Below are 22,484 nucleotides of genomic sequence, written 5' to 3' on the forward strand. Positions count from 1 at the left end.
TGGGCTGTAAGGTTTTCTGGGAGATGTAGGATTGACTGAGATCAACTTGGTGGCAGTGCTTACAGGCATTAGAAACAGCTTTGTCGTAATCGTCAGTCTTAACCATCAGTGATGGTCCTGTTCACTTGTGCTGGTCATAGAGGCATAGAGGAAGCATAATGTAAAGAGAATTGGTCCAAGCACTGAACCTTGTGGCACTCCATGGTTAACTTTGGTATGCATAGAGGACTTATCATTAACATGTACAAAGTGAGATCTATCTGATAGATTGGATTTGAAACAACTTAAATGCAGTCCCTGTAATTCCACATACTTTTTCTAGTCTCTGTAATAGGATGTGATGGTCAATCGTGTCAAATGCAGCACAAGACCTAACAGGTCAAGCACAGAGAGAAGTCCCCTGTCTGAAGCTAGAAGTAGATCAATTGTAACTTTAATTTTTGTCTGTTTCCTAATCAGGAGCTTTAATAGTTTAAAAGTCTTTGGTCTGCTTATTACAGGTAACACCTACTAACTTGTATCTTCCACTGTATGCATGTATCTTGCATTGTACTTTAAAAAGGAAGAACATGTTTGTAACCAAGGAGTTTCCCTTTTCTGAGAGAAGGCAAAGAGCTTAAATTTAGTTTTATTTTTTTAAGGTTAATAAACATTTTATTAAGTGTGCACATTTCACATCCTCTGTGGTTCAGACACAATATTGTTATCCACTTACACTAAGCACATTATCCACCTTCTTTCTTTATAGCCAATAAACCTAATATTTTGCCTCAGCTTGCCCCACTCGCCTGACGTGTGTACTCCCTGAACATTTGGTCTGATCGTTTCTTACAGAGTAAATTCATGTTCTGAGTCATGCATCAGGAGCTCCAGACATTCAACACACTGCTGTACCAGTGAGTGACCATGGCTGTACCTGTCAACGGACAAAAACGTATTTTTAATTGGCAGTTGATCCAACATACTCTGCTGTTTAATGAGGCCATAACCTGCACAAAAGGCTTTGGAATTGGTTTGTAGACTCACCTTTTGATGACAATATGTGTCTGTTGTTGAAAATGTTGAACATACACAAAAAATGAGCTCCAGATAACATGGAAAATTACTATATTACCTTCTGAAACACAGGTGCTCCATGTCTGGTCCCTGTGCTGTGTTGACTGGATTCATGTCATATTTGTGCTCCCTGTGTGAAAACAGGGTTAGACATCCAGCAAAGGCTGCCTCCACTCAATAAAGAAAAGTCATAATGTAATTACACAGCAGCACACAGAGAGGAAATGCATCCTCCCCTGATGTAAACACATCTGATCTGATTCATGAACTCGTCCCCCAGCAGTAATCACATCACTAATGTGATTTCTTTTGCACCTACAGGCCAGACCTCCAGACTCTGAATATAAACACGTCTCTCCATCCGATCTGGGTGCCGGGAATAGATCTTGAGGAGGTTTTCATTTAAAAAAATTTGTTTTTACAGGTTCTCTATGTTTTATTCTGTACTGTTGTGCTGCTGTTTATCCTTTGGGTGGCAGCTACTCAATTACACCTCACAGTTAGCTGTAGCAGATAAACCCAGCTCATTAGCACTTAATTAGTTTTGGAGTGAGCTGCAGATATTGAGATAGGATATGAAGAGTTTTAATTTCAAAATGTCACTGCGACAAAGATGGGGAAAAAAGCAATAATAAAAGTTATAGACAGTCAGTGAGAGAAAAACAAAACAGACACAACAATTTCAATACAGTTGTTTTTCTTCATAAATTATACACAACGCTCTGACTTCCCGTTCTCATTCAAAGACATGAAAACATCATTTGGTTTGAGATATTGTTTTTTGACTGCTATGTTCTGACTATGAGCCTGCTGATCTGTGTGCCTTTATCATCACGTCTGCTGGGAGTCGGGTCATTTCATGGTATGCTTGCTGCTGTTGCATCTGTTGTCATTCTGTTACTGGTTTTCAATAACAGTGATACAAGAAGAAGAAAACAGGTCAAGTGATGACTCTGTCTTTTCTGAGCAATCGCCACACAATGTGTGAAGTTTTACATTCTGGCGAGCAGAGGACTTCAAGGAACCTCTCCAGTAACAGGCGTGATAATTGGAGTTACCAGCAGTGAGAAAGAGAAGACGTCTGCTCTGCATTTTACATTTCAACACAAAGAGCCCACATAATTCACTTCTGCAACTTTGCAAGTGCTTCACTCTGTCTCCGCTGTGCTGTATCCTTGAACTTCTGGAAATCCCTCAGAGTATTTTACCAATAGTATGCATGAGGGAAATTAAAAGAACATTTTAATGAGATTCAAGAGGTATGCAGACATATCTGGAGGCGGTCTGAAATGAAAGGCGAGGACAATTATGATACTTCCCTGTGTGGTACTATTGGCAGATGAGGGTTAGAATCCCCTAGACCCCTTCAGACAATGATGAGGGAAAACTGGTGCTTTAAACACTAGGGAATTACCTCCTAAAATGACCTTGGCTGCATGTCAACTGTCATGTTTCACCGTCATGGGAGGCAGAGAAATCCCAGAAATGCTTTTAAAAAATGACTAAAGAAGACTTAAAGTGAACGAAGAAGAGAAGGGAATGAGTTTTGTGGAGGGGAGTTAAGGATTTACCCTTTAAAAAGGTGATTCTTTTCGACTTTGTTTGATTAACTGCACTTTGCCTGATTTCCATAAAAATATAATCCACAGCACTGTTAATCATCTTCCTTCAAATCTGTGCCACAGCCTAATTTTAGCTAATCTCAGCCAACCAGCCTGTGGATGGCAACTCAAACCAGAAACCTTGTCTTTTTGCCAAACCAGGCTTATCAGACTAATAACTGCGTCCCTTGCTCTCAGTGTTTGATTCTATGGCTGCAGATGGCTCCCACTGCTAAGCCTGAGATAATGCATGACTACATGTAACATGCACAGAGAGTGCAGAGCATGGCAAGCAGCAGATATTAGTGAGGGGAAATGTCACTTTTTTAAGTCGCATGGCCTCTATCCAGCAGAGTTTTGCTTGATCCCACATGATGTTAGTGCAATCCTGCTCTCAGGATGAATGATGTAGCAGGGCATGCAAATGGCTCTAATAGCTTGGATGACGTTCCCTGTTTAAAGGTGACAACTCTCATATTAGACTAATTGCAGTCTTGATTTGATTTTGTTTTTGGTTGGATTTCTATTTAGGTTTTGTTGCACTGTTTCATTTTGCAAGTTCGATTAATGAAAAAGTGGGATTATTAAACCTTTAGTGTTGGAATTATTGCAGAATTAAACATTATTTTCGCTAGATGGATTTTCAGGATGATTAGATTTAACAATAATAACAAATTTAAAAGCTTCTCCCTGCTGATGAATAGCAGGACAGAAGCATTGGTGTGCATTAAAAGACAACTTTTGGCATTTTTTTTTTTTTTTATCCCAAAAAAAACCCCCACCAGCTGTTGTCCATCTGTGGTTTTGAGCCTTTCGAAAGCTAAAGCACTGTTACCGTGTCTATTTGGATAACAATTTGCTGGAATTGTTTTGTGCCTCGAGGCCGCCATACGTCGGCAGCGGCGCTGCAGCTCGCGCAGTGGGCGTGCGCACGCCCCGGAGTGATGCTGCGCGCCCCCGCATGCGTGCGTGTGTGTGTGTGTGTGTGTGTGAACTGGTGGGAGAGGAGAGGACCAGTGACTGTAGCTGAGAAGACAAGTGCGGGAGGCTCGGCGCTGACGAAGAAGGACCGCACGTAAATAAACACGGCGTTGCTCCATCGCAGGGGGACTTAAGGTACAGAAGAGGCTTCGTGATTTGCTCCGCTGAGGGAGGAGATCAGGTGAGCGGAATGATACCGATCCTCAATAACACGTGCGGTGTGGCTGTGCAGTTTCTCTGTCAGGAGTTTGTGGAAGAGAGGAGCTGTGTGTTGAGAGTGATGCTGTGGGGCTGACAGGGGGAACTGTTTTCTTTAGCCTACAGCTTTGTACGCAGAGACAAGAGGTTGTTTTCAAATATTCTCTTTTACGTGTTAGCCTGTAGCTTTTCGTTTATAGAACTAGCAGGTGCATGTGACTTGTCAAATCAAGGCTGGAGTATAGTGCGTGTCTCTAAGGATGCTGGGAGAAATCACTGTCACTTGTCTTCATTCTGAACCTGTGATATGATCTGTCCTTTGCTTCACATTTCAAGCTGTAAGTATAATAACTGATAGACAGGCGGATACAGAGACATAGATGGAGTGTTTTGTTGTTTTTTTCCCCCCTCTGTTGATGAAATTGCTGCCCTCTTCCACAAAATCCCTCATGCCCTAAGCTGATTTGCTCGCCACATGTTTTAATTCCCTCCATATTTGCATGACATCTCTGTCTCGTTTCGTCTGACCACTCAGTTTGTTTAGTCTCATCTCCCCTTTTATCATCACACTCGATCTGATGGTGATAGCCCCTCTGAGACTCACCGCTTACATCCCATGCCATTGATTATACAAGCCAAAACAAGTGCTACACTGGAAAAAAGAAGAAGAAGAAGAAGAAGAGAAAACAACACATTCCCACCCAAATCCTCTACTTACACCCCCCCCTTCCTCCTCCCTCTGTCTTGGTCAAAGCCTCGGTCAAGGGGGGAACTCACCATCATGCAACAACACAACAACCCCCCCCACCCCTCCTTTCTCATCTGCAGACACTCTCTCTCATACAAACATGCAGGGGCTGCACACTTTCCCTGCTTGCTCACATAGCCAAATTAATGCAATGCTAATGACCCCTGTGTGCTTTATTGTCTGCTCTTACTACTCAATGAAAGGGCTGACACACTTTCTAGTAATGTTCATTCTCTCCGGGCAGACTATTGTTAATCTGTGTAAGAAGATAACAATATCCCCCAATCCCTGCCTTATGGCTAGTTTGCGTTGATACAGAAATAGGCGGCAAAATGTGTGACAACAATTCACGTATGCATTTCCTGGACTATTTTTTCTGCCCCGTCTTCTCAGTCACCTTGCTAAGTCAGTAAGTAGCCTGAGCACCCCCGGAGATCTCTGCTGCCAGGACATGTCAGGCTCATTTGACCAACGTGGAGAAATCAGGGACAAGATAGTGACCTACATTGTGCTGCCATCTTTACTTTCACCCTCAGCACAAACGGCACAAGGCAGGGAGAGATTTGCATAACTAAGGGATTATCATGACACACGTTGGCTGGAGTTATTGTGCGAGCACCAGTCAGTCACACACACACACACACACACCGCTGACCTAAAACCAACCAGTGGCGGGCATCTCCAGGCTGAGGGGGCTATGGGAAAAGCTTGGGTGTTGGAGGGAAAATGCCACTTATTTCACCCCGTGGGCCGCAGAAACACGTAGACTATTCTGTGAAGAATGGATCGACGCTCCTCTGCGAGCTGCCGTCTGTGGCTTTGTGAACTCCGCCAACCACAGGATGGGACAACGTGTCTCGCGGACAGACAAGGTTGTTGTGTGTCACTTGTGCTGATGGCGATGACATCATTTCTCAGAGGAACCCTTTTGAACCTCAGAGGCTGAGTTTTGTGATTCGTTTTCACCAATGACATTTTCATGTAGTCAAAGATGGGAACATTAGAATGATTCCAACAAACTGCAGGTCAGGCCAAAGAGGGGGACTGTTAAAACAGACAGGCTGAGATTTTATTTTGGTAAATCACAACTTAATTTACTTTGTTTTTTTTCAACTGGCATCTCTATGACCCAAACTGGTTTGAACTCATGGAACTGAAGCGTCTTATCCTACACTTAAATCAATTCATTTGACTAATCATTTGATTAGTTGAATTATAGAAAGTTGATTGGCAGTACTTTGATAATCAAGTAATTGGTTAGCCATTTCATATTCGATCCTCTCCAAAATGGTGATTTAATAATGTTCTGTTCAACTTGTGATTATTAACTGAATATACTGTCTATAAGAATATATGAAGGTTTTTTTTTTTACGTATGGTTCAATGAATCAAGGAACTTCTGTCACCAAAAGCTCTGGGCAATTTTTAACAGTACATTTTCACCATTTTTGACATTTGGACAAAAAGATTCATTGATACACTGAAAACCTGTCAACATGTTAATCAATAATGAAAGCATTATTGTTAGTTTCAGCAGTGGATTGGTTTATAAACAATCAAACAGTTTAGTGAGTTAATCTAATCCACTCTGTTTAAGGTTAAATCTGCAGTTAATGTGCCACAATTTGGTGGTAAACTGTGTGATGAACTGCATGTGTTTAGGTCAAGGTTGAACTATTGTGCTGGTCTGTGAATCGTGATGGATGTTTACAGCTGACAGTTATGTCAATATATCAAGGAATGCTTGTATTTTCTCTTGCTAATACAGTACGTTTGCAGCTTGTTTAAAATCCCTCTTTGTGTCAATCTGCATGTCATTGATTGATGCCATGAAGTGAGTCTCAATCTCAGTCTCTCATTAAACTTAGTACTCCATAGTGTATCACTACTGGTAGGAGGTCAGGACCAAAATTACAAATCATGGAGTCTACTCTCATTTTCCTTTTTTCTGAAGTTCTGAAGTAATTTGTTTTGGAGAGATATCATCACAGCTGACAGACTGAATGACTGTGTTCCTCAGACGTGTGTGCTCGTCCTGAGTAGAAGCCACTGAGAATTGAAGCGCTGTGCTGCTCAGCTGTGATGAGGCTGAATCTCTGGGGACCAATGGCCCGGCCGTGCCTATCCATTAGTGTCACCGCGGTGTGGGTGTCTTCTCCCAGTGGGCCAGTCACACACAGTAGTACAGCACACCGACATGCCCTGGACCTCCTTGTCACTGGCATGTTCATCTCATTTTGGGACCGATGAGCCCCTCATTAGACTACCACTGAGGGAACACGGTCCCCACCTCCCCCCTTCCTGCTTCACGGCTCCTTGAACACTCGCCTTTGTTGTAATTTGGATAAACGTATGCAGGAGCACATGAGTACATGCAAAGAAGGACATACATGTTCATTACACACACACACACACACACACACACACACACACACACACACACACACACACACACACACACACACACACACACACACACTGACACACACAGGTTTCACTTTCTCTGTGTGTGAGTTGGGTCTGGATGGTTGCAAGCTGGTGGGCGCAATTAGAGTTTCACACTCAGTTAGGCAGCAGCTCTAATGGGGATCGACACGTTCCTGCGAATCCTCTCCACACAGCCACAACTGTTGCTGTTTACGTACCAGACCTGTATCGTATTATCAGGAGTGGATGGTGACAGGTGAGGAAGAAAAATGAGGTGACTTCTGTGTATGTGTTGCTCAAAGCTTGATTCACAGACTGATCGCTCAAATAATTAGATTCAAAGACTTGGCAGCACTAGTTTTTATTCTGATGTTTTTTCTGTTTGTCTCCTGCAGCAACAGATCTTCAGTGATCTATCCTGATTTATTTGGTGTTGATTTAAGTTTTAAGTTAAAAGATTGATTGTTAAACAACAGAAAACTAACAGTTGATAATCAGATATTCTTGTCAGTAATTTATCAAACAAACATTCTCTGGTTTCAGCTTTCCAACTCAGGACATTTACTGCTATTTATATTTGAAGATTACACCTTCTTTTCCTTTAAATATCATATTACAACATGATAAAAAGCACATCATTATAACAAACTAGTTTCTTCTTATTAGGAGATGAATTTGTATGTCATGTTAAAATGAAAATATCTTATTTTAATAATGACAATTCGCCATGTAATGTGATAGGGATTCAACTTTTCTTGAACTGGAGTTGCAGCCATAAGCTTTGATTATTTATTCGATTTTGCTATTTGAAGATCGACAAACTACATCAACAAAAAGATGATTTCATAGCTTAAGGTACATTTTATCCTTGGTAGAGCTCAAAAATGTGTTGTTTATTTGTCAGGCTGCTCAATGAAAATTTCAATTAGAAATACATTTGTTGCTTTTTTGTACAAAAATGCCCAGAAGTTTCTGCTTTATCTTCTAATATTTAATCAGCTGTCTTTTGTATTATAAGTTTGTTTTTTTTGTCTACTGGTCAGACAAATCAGGCAACTTTAATTTATCAATTTGGTTCTTTGAGGTGGATTTTTGAGTATTATTTGACTTCTTTAAAAGTCAAAGAATAGTCAAGCATGATAATGATCATGTACATTCATAATGAAATAGCTCTCTCAAGCTTAGTTTATCACTGACTTTGTATCGTTTACATTTGGTTGCTGTAATGTTATACTGTAGGCTGTGTTATTTTAGGTAGCAGGTAAAGCGGACAGATGCTGTTTGAGTAGCGGTCAGTGCTGATGTCCCTTGACGGCCCGCTGTGACCAAATCATCCCAACCGAGCTTCACACCATGACAGTCATCAAGCTCAATCACTCACTGTTACCTAGGGAACGCTACTATTACTGCCCATGTCATTACAGCCCTTAGTGAGAACAAAGCATTTAGAGATGCTCTTTTCTGTCCAAACCCACTAGCAGGGAATGACAGTAAAGCGGCCCCCTTTAGAAGTGGGAGGTTGGGATAATGGAACATAATGTTGTGGGTTTAATGTTCCTTCTCTACCCCCAGGAGAGCACCTGACAGGTCAACTTGCTCCATGTACCACCAGATCTGACTCCCAGTCAACCTCAATTTCAGGGAATGCATAGGTACTAATAAAGATGAGTCTTGAGATGTGCACCCTGATTGTGTTTTAAGATGATCTGAAGTGGAGGGAGGGACGGGAAAAGTGGGACTGTTTGGAGGCTCTCAGGGTTGCAGGAGGGAGGAGGGGTAGGGGGAACAAAGGGGGTCTGTTTTCTCTGTCTGTACTAGCGGGCGGCTGTTCTCGTCTCATTTTTTTTTTTTTTTGCGGTACGGGGGGGGGGGGGCGATGCAGGGTTATGTCTGAGGAGATCCACAATAGAAGCTTGGGTGTTTGAGTTTCTGTTTGAACACACAGTAGTCCCTGCTAAAGAGAGCTGGGGAGGCAGTTCTTGCTACCACACAAGTGCCTCGGGCCTGTTAAAGCTCTGGCCAACTTTGAATGGGCAGCAGATGTTGGAGGGGTGGTCAGTGGCCCAGTGGCAGCACATTACAAGGACCACTGCGTCCCCATCCTGTCCTGAAAACAACAGGAGTCGGGCAGTGCTCCACTGTTAGGGAGTAGGCTGGCCAAAATTACAGAGAATTCAGGAAGAGTGTGCACTTGAATGCTTTTTATACTGTTTCAAGCCTCCATCTTCCTCCTATTTGCATAGAGCTTAAATAAAAAACTCGGCCTAACATCCCACTCTCTGTTGGCACAGCGATGCAGCCCACTTGTGATGTCTAATAGCACAACAAATACGTCTCCACAGCTCTTCTTCTGCTCAGAACATCCAAGATTTAAGGACTGTGCCCTGCCAAGAATTCCACCACACGCCTTAAAACTCTCACCAGCCTGTTGTTCAACGCTGCATCTTTTGCATTTGTTGAACCGGGGGTCTGCAGAGATAAGCAGGACGAAGGCGTAGATTATCTTTGTCGCCACAGCCCATGATGCAACAGTGATTGAATCAACAGGAAAGACGGGGGACACTTAGCTGTCAGCTCATGAATAAAGTTGACATGGAAACACAAAGTGGCTTTGCTATGGCTCAGGAGGCTCTCTGACCTCAAGGTCTTATTTAGGCCAGGCCTTCAAATGCCCTTACCTCCCCACTCCACCCCCAAACCCCCCCATCACACCCCCCAACCAAGGGTAAGACACCATGTTAGCAGCTCAGCAGCCACCACTGAAGGGCCCTTAATCCAAGTGGGATGACAGCTTGGCTCTGGATGCTGTTTCTGTGGCGCTGAAACCAATGGGCTTTTCTTTCCCTCTTTTTCATCCTTTAAACCCCCAAAACGCAGCCACAGGATTCCTGGGAAAAAAAATCTCTGGGGAGACAAAGGAATGGGATGGTAAACAAATCCAAGTGTAGATCTGAGATTCCTCCATTCATTAGAAGATAAATGTGCATGTCCTTTGAGAAATCAAAAGCACAGAACACAATACGACCATGGCTGCTTTGTCTATTTTTTTTTTTGTCCCTGTGCCACGTGTTGTGCTAGAAACATAATCTATACCCAGATCATCTTTGTCCAGGCTTCAAAATGATTAGGGAAGATTGAGGTCAGGAAACCATTAGAATCATAAAAATGTGCTGTCATACCAAATCCGTTTCCTGTCCTCTCTACAAATCAGCAGAGCCACTCAAAGAACACGTGGGAGGAGGTTCAAACAGCCCAGTAGCTCCCATTAATATGACTGAGTATCTGACATGTTTACCAGTAGACTGAGTCACTTTACCAGGCAGCTACAGCGAGCTCTATTGTTAACACTTGGAACAGTCAGGACAATGAACATGTGTTGGTTTTCCTGTTTATTTTCTTGGTTTAATTTGATTGTAAATTAGTATTTAAATGGTATTTTGACAGTTAGTTGTAACAATCATTATCAAGCATGTAAGGCTCTCGGGGGGGCGCTGGTTTGGCTCAGTTGGGGGAGCAGGTTCACCCATGAATTGAGGCTACAGTTCCTGCCGCCCTGGTTGCAGGTTTGACTCCCGATCCTGATACAGTTTGGAGCATGTCATCTCGCACTCTCTCCCCACAGTGCCTGTCTCTCTAAAGTCGTCCCCTTTAATGAAGGCCAAGAAGCCCAAAATTAAAAAAACCCTGAGAAAAAAAACTGCAAAAAGGAAAAAGCTCTAAGCTTCATGGGCTGTTCTGATAACTACAAACAGTATTTGCCTCGAATACTGCCTAAAATATGGGGTATCTGGGTTCCTCGAGAATGCCAGTCAATGCATTAACCAGTCTCCAAAACCAATGAGCCACAAAAAGTAACTGGTTTGAGGTCAATTTTAATATATATATTTTTTAAACAGCAGTGTGTGGCTAGCAAAGAGTATAATGTTCATCAAATATATAGCAAATGTTGGAAAATACTGTTTTCCAACTGATATAATTCATATTTTTGATCACACTAAGGGTAATGGAAAAAAGGCTTACAGGAAAAAATCCCTAGCTGCAAACTTTAATGCAATGTTGAATTTGCCTTTTTTGCCCTCCAACAACACAACAAAGAATAGCCAACAGGTTTCAGCATTTCCAGGACTGCATTTTAACCAGGAAGGAAATTGCCTCTAAATTGGATTTATTATTAAAAACCCAAGGACAGCCACCATCGAGTTGACTGTGCAAAACCCTATGCAAGTGCAATTTAGACTAAAACACAAGCCTGGTGTATTATTTTGACATGTCCAGATATTCAAGTTTTAAAGTAAGAAAATGCACTTGTTAATGATTTTAAGTAATATGATGACGTATACAGTAATACATTAACATACAAATACATATTACATTAACATTGGGTATTCTACAATGTGTATTGAGGAACCTATGAGAACATGTGAGATTTGATGCTGAGTTCACTGAGGACAGGGTGTTCAGGGCCCTGAAGTTTTCCTTCCAAAGAAAGGCTTTTAGGCAATAACAAAGTCATTAAGTTGTCAAGTGTATGATGGATTCATCCTGTTGTTGTATAACCATTATGTCAATGGAGTAATCAGGTTATCGGAGACGGTTGAACACCTAACCATTGGATAATCAATGTGAGTGACAGATGCCATGTTAAAACAGGAGGTTGAGATTTGGTTTGAGAAGAGTGTTAATGGGATCCACCAGGAGAAGGAAAATCAAAATGATATGCAAATGTATTTAAGAGCATGTATGTGTGTATTGTTCAGTTCTGGATTCAGCAGACCCAGTGCTCATTGTTCAATCATTTGGTTTTACATTTGATTAATCAATAAATATCCTTGCAGCGAAGAAGGTCATCTCCGTGAAATCATTTAAGAAACCACACAAGCAACAGAATAGCAATCAGTATAATCTCCTTGTGGTTTCTCAGAAACCTGGCAACTTCAGAAGCTGGAGGAATGTAATTGTCACTAAGATAATTCCTTGCTGGGGGCTAGCTGTGCCCGGCTGTGAGCAGAGGGGAGGATGGACAAATGGCAACTTCATTTATCAGGATCTCCTCTGAGGCAGGCTGGCCTGATAACCCAATCAAAAGTCTAGTGTGGCTGAGAGCTGTCTGGGCCAATGTGCTGCTTTTTCAGCCCTGTGTTTGTCTCTGTCTGTGTGGAAATATCAATGAGTCTTTGTCAGTGTGTGCCATGGTTAACTGCCAAAGCCCTATGCTGTTGAGCCCAAAGTAAAAAATGACACTATAATCTCTTAAGTTTCTGGACTTTCTGCAGGAGATATTGTCTTTTCAATATTTAACCCACAAGTGTAGCATTGTATTTTTGGATCTTGTGGTTGAATGGCGTTCCTTTTGTTGGTTTTAGTTGGTATTGTACTGGCAGTGGTTGAAAAGATTCTGGTCTGTAGGAGACCTAATGCTCGGGTCTTCAAGGTTGGCTGGTTCTGGGCCTCTCAGGGCTCCAGGCACAATGACTACATCTCTGTATGAGTGGAGCCATGGTGGACGTGTTACTCAAAAGGGTTACTGCATGACAGAGGGCACGCCTCCACAGGTCCTGTGGGAGAAAATAGGACACTTTAACTCACTGGTCATTTGTGATGTGTCACTGAGATGGAATTCATATAGCTGCTGGTTTTGAAGTATGTGGATCTTGATTGTAGTTGACATTTTGGGGTATGCAGGAGGCTAGGCTTAAGGTCAAGGGGCACCTTTTAGATGTTCACCAATGCTTTCATGAAATGTGATTGGTGTGGTGTAATAGTCAACATTTTTAATGTTCCCACTCCTATGTTATATTCATTTTGTCAGCTATAGGAGCTTTACCAAATCGTACATCTGAGGCTTTTACATAATTGCTTGAACTGCTATTTCAGTCAAAATCTCCATTCCCCTTGATTGGATGATAATGATTAAAAATGTAGTTTTAGTCCAAAGCCAGCCTCAGAGATCAAGCTATTCAGAGTGCTTATAGTATTTTTAAAACCTGTTTTATAATCCCAGCTCGTAGCCATGTGATTTAAATAAAGGAGCAGTCACTGCCCTCAGAGCAGATTATACTCTGATCTCTACCACAGTCTGTCTCTGCCTCTCTCTATTCCTTTAATTATTATTTTTCCTTCCATATATACATTTGCTAACATGGCTTCTGCTATGTGTAAAGTCTACTGAGTGTTAGTAAAGCTCCTGAAAGCCCAAGAAATGTCTTACCATCGGTGATGTTCGCATACGTATGCATAAGTTATTTAAGCAGCAAAAGCTGTAGCGTGACTCCCACAAAATTGGCAGTGCAAGAGGAGCAAGCAATATATTAATTAACCTAAATATAACTTTCAATACTTCATCTCCTCTAAAGGCAAATATGACATTGTTTTGAGGATACATGGAGTAATATTTTAGCTGAGTTTTCACTCTCTTCAGAAGAAAATGAATATCCTATTGTGCTAACCATGCTAACATAATTGTCGTGTTTTATTTTAGATATGTATCTTTGATGTAATTCAAAACTACCAGGCTAACTAAATCCTTAAAAAACATTTTCATCAATGGTATGTCAAATGTGTTAGCATTACACTTTTGAATGTGAGGAGCAGTCAAAATAAGATTTAATCTTCTCCCCGCGGAGAACAGTGGATTGTAATAAAATTGTGAATCGTTTTTCTATGAAGGGTTGTGTGTATTACCCTGTGCTGAACAAATAAAATTAAATGAATAAGCCATCCCTTCTTTAAATGGATATGGTAATTACAAGCTAAGGTTAGCTTTGTCAGTAAGCTCCTGTTACACTGGCAGTTACAGGGTATATGAAGGAGACTAGGTAGACACTAAAGTTTCATACTCATATTAAGAAATAGTCATATTCACACAGCATTTTGAGAAAGTGTCAGGACAAATATGTAGGCCATTTCAGGTATTTTCTTTAAATAGGTTATGTAATGGCAAGCTAACATTAGCTTTGTCATTTAGCTACAGTTGCACTAGGAAGTAGAAGGCTGAATATTTAGGCCTATATATTATCTATATTAGGTGATATCTTTGTAATAATTGGTAAACCTTATTACTAAGTATTTATGTTATGACTAGACAATGATCTAACTAGCTAGCTGTTTACATTAAATTTACTCCAAAAAGGTCCTGTTACCATTATCAAGTTGTACATTAGGGTTAAAAATTAGTTTGTAAGCTACATTTTTATGCTGATTTAACAAGAAGCCTGAGGCAAACTAGTACCGTTAATTATATCCATGCATATATTATGAATTAAAAGATTCATGTTGTCCAATGTTGCCTTTAAATATAGGTGTTGTTAACCAATGGAGTTAGACCAGACCAATGTAGGGGAACTACAAGGAGGTCGCTCTGATTGGATTCTCCACGGTCATCGGCAGTGAAAAAAAAATCTAATTAAGCCTTCGGCATCCCAAGTCAAACTCCCCAGGATTACCCTGGCCCTGCACCCAAAAGCAGACCCTGGGAGAGAGTGATAACTAGACTCCCATAATCTGAAGCTAGGGTAAAGGGGGTTGATGATGAAACCATTGCAAAACCAAATCTACCAAACCAAACTGCAGGGTAGCTGACGTCAGCACAGGTTCAGGAGTATGTTACCTGATTCATTTCAACTTAACAGTTTGAGATTTACCAAAGGGATGCTGCGTAAAAATGTCCCACTTCAGAGCAAAAAATAGTGCATATAGCTTCAGTGAAGTCAGTGTGTTTTGGAGAGATAAAGATAGAAAAAACTGATTTCATGCAGAGTTTCATCCACATTGCTCTAAATCCCCCTACACTTTGAAGTCAAATTAGAAGTGTGTCTGTATTGGTGGAAAAAACAGACAGATTATAAAACAGAAAACATGCACTGAGAGAGCATTTAGCCCCCGCCTCCTCTCCCTCAAATCTGCCTTTGAGACAAAATAAAAACCCTCTCAAGTATCTTTCCTTTTGTCCCAACTTTAGTATGTGGGTTGGATGTAGGCTCTGAATTTTAGGGTTTGCTTTTTACTCACTCTTTTGTTTTTGAGTCCATTGAGTCAAAGTACATCTTTACTGGTGTCATTGCTCTTTAACAATCCTTGAAAGAGACCATTTGTGAGAAGAATCACTCACAACAGGAGGCCGCGATTGATCAGGTGATTGCTTAAAGGAAGTAGGGATGAAGGCAAAAGAGGGGAGGAGGGAGAGGGGTCAGGATGGGGTGAGACAGGGAAGGAACAGCGACCAGGACATGCTCTCCCTCTCACCAGGATGCAGCCAAGTCTGAAATACAGCTCTTTTCTTTTGATCAAGGAAAGAATGCACCTGCTGGAGGCCTGCGGATATGTCTTCTCCCCATGTGCCCTATCTCATGTCTCCATGGTATCACCAACCTGTGCCAATGTGGGTCAGGGTTCTAGTATTATCATTGTTTGACTGATTTAACTTGGACAATAGCCTCTTTTCTGTAACAGCGTCATCAAGTTTGATTGTTGTTGTCATCGCCTCTTGCCCTCTCATAGGATTTGATGGTTTTTCTCAGGCTACAGTTAAAGTGCAGCCAGACTGAAAGCATAATGTGCTCTTTTGGCCTCAAAACAAAAGCCCCCAAATTGGCTTTTCATTTGCTGTGTTTATGTAAGATGTGATTCAGCTGAATTGGGACTTTGGATATGAATTTCGAGTAGAAGCATAGCATTAGCAGCAAAGATAAGGCCCTTGTCTTTGACAGCCCTGTTGATTTGTTTCTTTCAAATGGCTGGTTTAGAGGATAAAAGAGGAGTCCTGAATAAAATCTATGAGTGATCCAATGCACCACTCTCATGGAGGTCCATTTATACCCACATTGTCTGGTGAAACCATCCTTTTCTTTTTTATCCCTGTGACTCATATTGTGTGGAATTCAAGCAAAAAGGTGGCAACAGAAAAAGCACCCGGGACAGCTCGTCATACCACTTCAGTTTGATTGACATAGCTCTTCTTTTTTCACATCAGACATGGTGGAATGTATGAAAGTGGCTCTTTAACATAACATAGGACAATTGCATGCCTAACCTCTTTCATTCAGCACTGGGCCTCTGTGAATTCAATCTGGAGCAACCTCAACATATCTGTGTTTTGTGATGCTAAAATTAGCAGAATCTGAGGCATGTGCTTGATATGGAAATAAGGCAAGGGAAATTGTGTTTGAGTTCCAGCTTTTCAATTTAACATGGATATCTGCCAGTTTTGGCTCTCTAAATTTGACTCATTGATTTGCAACAGTTCCCACAATTTATCTATTATAACCAGAGATATTTAAATTAGCGACATGGTAGGAATAGAGTAGCAAGATCTATAAATGTGGAGGAATTGATATCATGTTGTGGTTAGAAATACTGAGTTTGATATCTAGACTTAAAGCACGTGTTGGCTGATTACATTACCACTCTGATAGTGTGATTAGAAAACATGTACGTAATATAGTTTGTTAAACATCTGTTTCCCACCCTGTCTGACTGTGACTGTTGTATGAGCAGGTTCAGTAGAGGGAACACTAACCTCAGAATTAGTTAAGCACCTAGAAAAAAGCTGAGCTGATGTTAGCACTAGCTCAGCTAGCAAACCCTCATGAGGTTCTTTATTCGCTCACTGGAAAATACGTTACTGTGTTTTCACTGTTTACTGTTTTTCTAACTGTTGAGATATTTAACTTAATTTATTAACCTCAAAAAATAAAAGCATTAAAACATACTGATTCCTGGCAGTTTGATAGCTTTGAAAAAAGTTACCACCTCTGTTAGCATCACACTGCTGTTTGCTGTTTTTACATGAGAATTAATCTGAAATCATTTTTCAATCTATAAACAGTTGCTTTCGGTAGCTATGGAATACATTTTTGTGTATACTGTGTAAAATACTGTTTTAGATTAAATTATGAAGACTTTTTTTCTTTAGGGCTAATAAATGATATTATGGAACTGGTCAATTACTGACACCCCCACTATGACCTGAAACTGTGTTGGAAGTAGAGATGGGACCGAACTGATCTTATATCGTTTGCAGGTCCGATATTTAAGCAATTTACGGATAGGATATCGTCTCCATGCCGACGTTCAGACGAGATGAAACGGCTCCTATGATCAAAAGCACAAAACCTGATAACTGTTGCTGCTTCCTGTTTGTGTAGCCTTATACATACTACCAACAACAACAAAAACATTATTAGTTATGATATAAAAATGTCGGAATCAGTAGGCTATATCAATATCGGTATATATGTATCGTAATCGGATTGGAACTGAAAGACAGTGGATCAGTGCATATCTGATACTTGTGATTTGTTATTGCAACAAATGTTGTAATGTTGTACATTGTGATATAACCCGTATGGGAAACTATTTCCGATTTGTTCCATCAATGTCCTGCTTCTTTTTGAATCACTGAACTGATCAGAAGTTTGAAAAATGAGACAGCCTGACTTGTGCAGACATTTTTAAGGCCCTTCCTCAAACATGAATCACTGTGATTAGTCTCACAGTTCTGACATTGGATATCAAAGTGCAAGGATTAAATTTAAGACAAGATAACATCATATTAATCCCTGTCTGTGAATTTAAATAGCTTCAGTAATGATTCCATGCAGTTTCTCCTTTGGCTCCTTCTCCTGTTCAGACCTATACACTTTCTAACAGAAAGAGAAACAACAAAAGAAGAATACAAAATGCAGCCAAACATCTCACAGAATGGTGCTTTGTGCGGTCCTAGCTATGATAGTGTTAGTAAATGTGGCATAAATGAACAACCTGTGAATGAGAGGTTTTCCTCACACAGTAGTAGCTCTCAGCTGTGCAGAGTGCTGCTCTAAATGTTTAATGGAGAGTCGAGGGATGAGGGGCATCCTCTGTCTCTATGTCTGCGCCTGCATAGTGTCTCATTCCCACCTGGCCAAGCTCCAGTGCTCACTGCAGCATTCTGACCCACTACGCTGCTGCATTGAGACCCGTTACAAAGCCTGATTGGAGACTTTTTTAGCTCCGCTGAAGTAATGCTGTGTATTGACTTGCTTTTGCAGCACCAGCCTCTGTTCTCAAACTTGGACAGACTTTAAAGATCTTCTGTTATTACTTGACCATAGTGAACTTTTATATTCTTGCTTGGCTGTCTTCTCTGCAAACCTTGTGTCAGAGGATGTAGTATGCAGGTCGTTTGCCCACCTCCCACCAGCCTATGTCACGGTCAAAGTCTCAGCATTGGGGGGCAAGCCAAGGCTGTCCTTCAATGGCTCTTTCACTGCCGCTTGGTGACAATGCATTTTTTCCATGCCATAAAGCAGATGCAGTATTATAACAGCACAATGCCCAAACTGTTTACCATGTGAAAGGCACACCGGGATCAGGATGCCTACCACTGAGTGGGGCTTTTTGACTTGCCACTCTATAATGAGTACGCACTGGAAGGAAAAGAAACAGGCAGCTTTAACTGGCATTGTGATCACTGCATAGAGAGAGGAAATGCAGCATAAAGTGCTGAACCAGGCTTTTCTCTCAAGGCCAGGAGTTTTTATACTTACTAGAATACAGGGATTACTGTGACATCCAATGAGCTTGTCAGCAGCTACAACAAAAAAATGATAAAAAAAAAGGTAGGAAACTTGCCATTTAAGCATTTGTCCGCCTTAAAAAGATTATCCCTCAATGATTTAATGCTGTAAAAATATTTGAGTGTTTTTTTTTCATGCCAGCATGATTTGACCTGAGATCTGCTTCAGACTGATGCAGCTGTGTCAGGTGTCATCTGGATGAGGACACTGATCTTTTAAGACCCTTTGTCTTAAAGTCAACAAGAGAGTAACAAAAGAAGTAAAAAGAAAACAGCTTGACTACAAAGGCTTAGAAAAGCCCTGCAGTTAAATAATTAGCTTCCTTTGTGTGTCCAGTACCTGTCTTTTCATCTTTTCATGTCTGGCTGTATGTTGTCGGTGGGTTGAAGAGGCTCCTGTTGCTCTGAGTTGTCTGCCCTTAGGGTTTCCTGCCAGCCTTTAACTGGAACATCCTTGAATCAGCACTAGTGCTGGACTCAGTGGTTGTCTGTCTACTCTGCTCTTAGTCACTAATTAAGTTCTCAGGCAGCGAGAGACCTTGGAAGACCAGACAGGCTTGTTGGTCAATCATCCTACTCTGGTGGGCCCTTCCCCACCCAAGACTTGATTTCAGACCCCTGAAGGACCTGCTGGAGACAGGCAGCCCTCTCACCCCCTCCTAAAGCTAAGGTCCCCTTGGTCCTGCAGAACCACTCAGAGGGCTTATCCTCCCAACAAGAGCTCTCCAAGGTCTCCAGTCCTCAACTGGTCATCAGTCAAGTCAAGGACACACGTCCATCATGTCAAGAGCTTGGAGAAATAAGAGCAGCAGCACACATAAAAGCCCAGACGGGGACACGTTTAAGTATATTAACCCTACTCTAGTCCCGCTGCAGAGGAAGGATATCACTACAGAAAATAAGGAACTTACTGTGGGTGCATAAACCAGACTGAAATTACAAGAAAAAGAGTGCTGCTGGCTATATTTTAAGCAGAGCAGTGCATTTGGTTTTTTTTTAGCATTTTAGTCAATGCTCGCACATTAGCATGCTGAAGCTAGCATTTGGCTGAAAGCATGGTTGTGTGAAACATCACAGATCTGGTAACATGTATGTAGAGATCTTTGTTCTGTTGCGCAAAACATGCAAAACAGTTATGTGCATTATTATCAGTTGACTTTCTGATGAGAATATTTGGTGGAGTGGAGTATAAATAATAACCAACCGTTAGGATTCCTTTCCTCAAATGTTCAGGAATCTTTCAGAACCGTTTATTGAACACACAGCTGTTATTTGTCCGCCTAATTTCTCCATAAAAAGACATCTGGGCTGCAAAGCAAGACAGAAAACACATTTAAAGATGCTACATCCAGCTCCCTTAAGCCATTTTTCGAAGTAAAAGAAAAAATCTATTTCCCCCCGAAAAAAAACATTCAATCACTTTTTCTTTTTATCATTCCACTGTTATGCCGGCTTTTTTCAGCAGTGAGCATCTGTCCCTTTTTGGTTTTCATCATTTCCCCGAAGAGTACAAGGTGTCTTGTGACAAATACAGCAGTATGTTAGTTTTGCTTATCTAGAACGAGGCAGAGGGATTGTAGACCACAGAGACTAACACACATTCAGTGGAGGCTCTGTGAAATCCCTCTAGGTTGTGAATAACTGAACATGTAGCACAGATACAAGAAAAATCATATCAGTGAGAAAACTCAGGCCTGAATGCTTGTAAACTGACAGGGATGTTGTCTCCAGCAAATCAAGAATGGGATTTCTCTTGCAGCTTCTTCTTATCATTGGAGCCAGTTTCTCTAACATGGTGCATTCAGGCACAGCTTCTGTCTGTCGTCTTCGTTTTGTTACTAATTTATTCATTTAAGCAGCGGCAGCCACATTCAAAGACAATGGTGCACAAGCTCTTGTTGAATTAACCTCAATAATTATGCAGATTCAGGGAGAGAAAAGCCCAATTGTTAAGCACTCCTCAAAATTCCTGCCCCCTCCTGTGACTGAAATTCAAGTGAATAAATTAGCAGACTCAAGAAAATATTCCAACTTCCCTCTTCAGTATCAACTTGTGCACTACATCATTTGTGTAACAGTATTTAGATTGCGCCCTCCGAGGTCAACAGTTCTTGTTAGTGTTTGCATTACTGATCATTTTTCACAACAGACTTCAGCCTAATGGAAGCATGTGTCTCCTGTGAGTGCATTATCCTGATGCCAGCAGTGCAGGGATCGATTTTCTCCCAAACATTTTAAAGGAATCGACTTTAAGTGTTTCCAATGAAGACTTGGTTCAGAGTGCTACCTAATGGGCTGTTTGATCAATAGCTTTTCCACTGTAAACACCAAAGTTGCTTGAACACATTGAAAGCAGAGCATTAGAATCAGTGAAGCATTCGCTGGAATTTAGAGGCCATTTAAGAGTGTTTATGGATGTTATAATATGAGCTTGTATCTTATCACTGTGATCAACTCTCAACATACAATCTCATCAGTTGGACTCTGATTTTTACATCTTTTTTTTCCATGCAAAATAAGTGGCCTTGGACTTCCTCTTATTATAAGCATTACTAGATATATTCCAATTTTCATTGTCAACTTTCTGGTTGTGTTGATTTTGGTGACTCCTTTGGACAAAGCAGTACATCTGGTCTCTTTGCTGACATTGTCCTGTATGTGTAAGTAATGTTTCATGACATCAAACCTTTATTTTAAATGAACCTGCAACTCACAATGAAGCTCCGGCTTAGCAAAATTGCAAAAAATAAATAAATATATATACTGTATATACACCTACCCCGTGGCAGGGGTTACAGACATAACTATTTAGAAATATTAAGTCTTATTCCTGATGGTTTTGTTTGCTTTTGTAGGTCATAGAAGCATCAGCATTAAAAATGATTTAAAGGTTTTGAGCTAAAACTTTTCACAGGAGCTTTAAATAAATTATTCCACATTATTCCATTACTTTTATTGAAAGTTTTTAATCCTTGAATCTAATAATGAGGAAAAGTAGTTACATTTTAACACATTTTATTATAATCCTGTTTAAGACTTTAACATAAACGGCTTCCCTGTGGTAAGCCTAACTGACTTAAAATGATCCTTAAAGTTTCTACAGTAAGTCAAAGTTCACGTTCTCGTCACAAAACTTCAGCTTAGCCAAATATCCTAAAACCAACAGCCTTTAAAACCAAGAAGGAGACCTACCTGTAAAGATGGTTTTGCCTGAAAAAAGAAGGTTGATAATTGGAATAACTGTTAGTGTCCTTTATATTTAAATAGAACATATGGCTACTTCTAAATTCAGAGCAGATGCTTTCGTAACGATACCTGGCTGCTTCTAATCTCACAGTTGAGATGCGATAAGGTATTGGCTGATTCTGGAAAAACAACAGACCAAATCAACAACAACAGAAGTCCATTTGCAATCTGCACTCAGCTGCTAAAACAATGGCTGCTGTAATTCTTCCTAATGTGCAACACAGAGGAGAAGATGAAAGCTTTTTCCAGCAGTGTCTCTGCAGCCTGCCACAGATATAGTGTTGTGATGGATCTCGAGAATTGGAAGCCCAGGGATGTTTTTTTTTTATTCAGGTGTTTCTAAAAATAGAACAGCTCGATTCCAAAAAGTGCTGTGTGTTTACACACGGCTCATAAAGGGTTTAATAACTGATATAATGGATGCCGTAATGATGCGACTCAGTGGCACATGAGTTAGCCTCTAACCACAGCTAATATCTGCAACTTTCATTATCATTGTCTTGTTTCTTCAGTTTGTGACCACTGCCTTAAAATGCTATCAGTTCCTCAAACACAAACTGTGTCGATTGTGTGTGTGTTTTGTGTGTGCGTGTTTGGGGATATATGTGTGACTGAATTATTGATGCAGTATAAATCCAATCTGCCTCATGGCAGGTGCGCCGTTTGCTGTTTG

The 22,484-nt window shown here is 40.9% G+C and overlaps 1 protein-coding gene across 7 annotated transcripts in view; it reads left to right on the forward strand.

Moving 5' to 3' along the window:
• Nucleotides 1-3,641: 3,641 nt before the first annotated feature.
• Nucleotides 3,642-22,484, forward strand: part of LOC132972738 (neuronal cell adhesion molecule-like) — a 71,829-nt gene continuing 52,986 nt past the window's right edge. For 6 of the 7 annotated variants that reach the window (XM_061035785.1, XM_061035788.1, XM_061035790.1 and 3 more), the window contains exon 1: nucleotides 3,643-3,819. The gene's annotated coding sequence lies outside the window, so the exon portion shown is untranslated. Of the gene's footprint in view, nucleotides 3,820-22,484 lie in introns of all 7 variants that reach the window. The other variant, XM_061035791.1, reaches the window with a different exon arrangement.

This window comes from Labrus mixtus, chromosome 4, assembly GCF_963584025.1.
Source record: "Labrus mixtus chromosome 4, fLabMix1.1, whole genome shotgun sequence".
NCBI classification, from domain to species: Eukaryota; Metazoa; Chordata; class Actinopteri; order Labriformes; family Labridae; genus Labrus; species Labrus mixtus.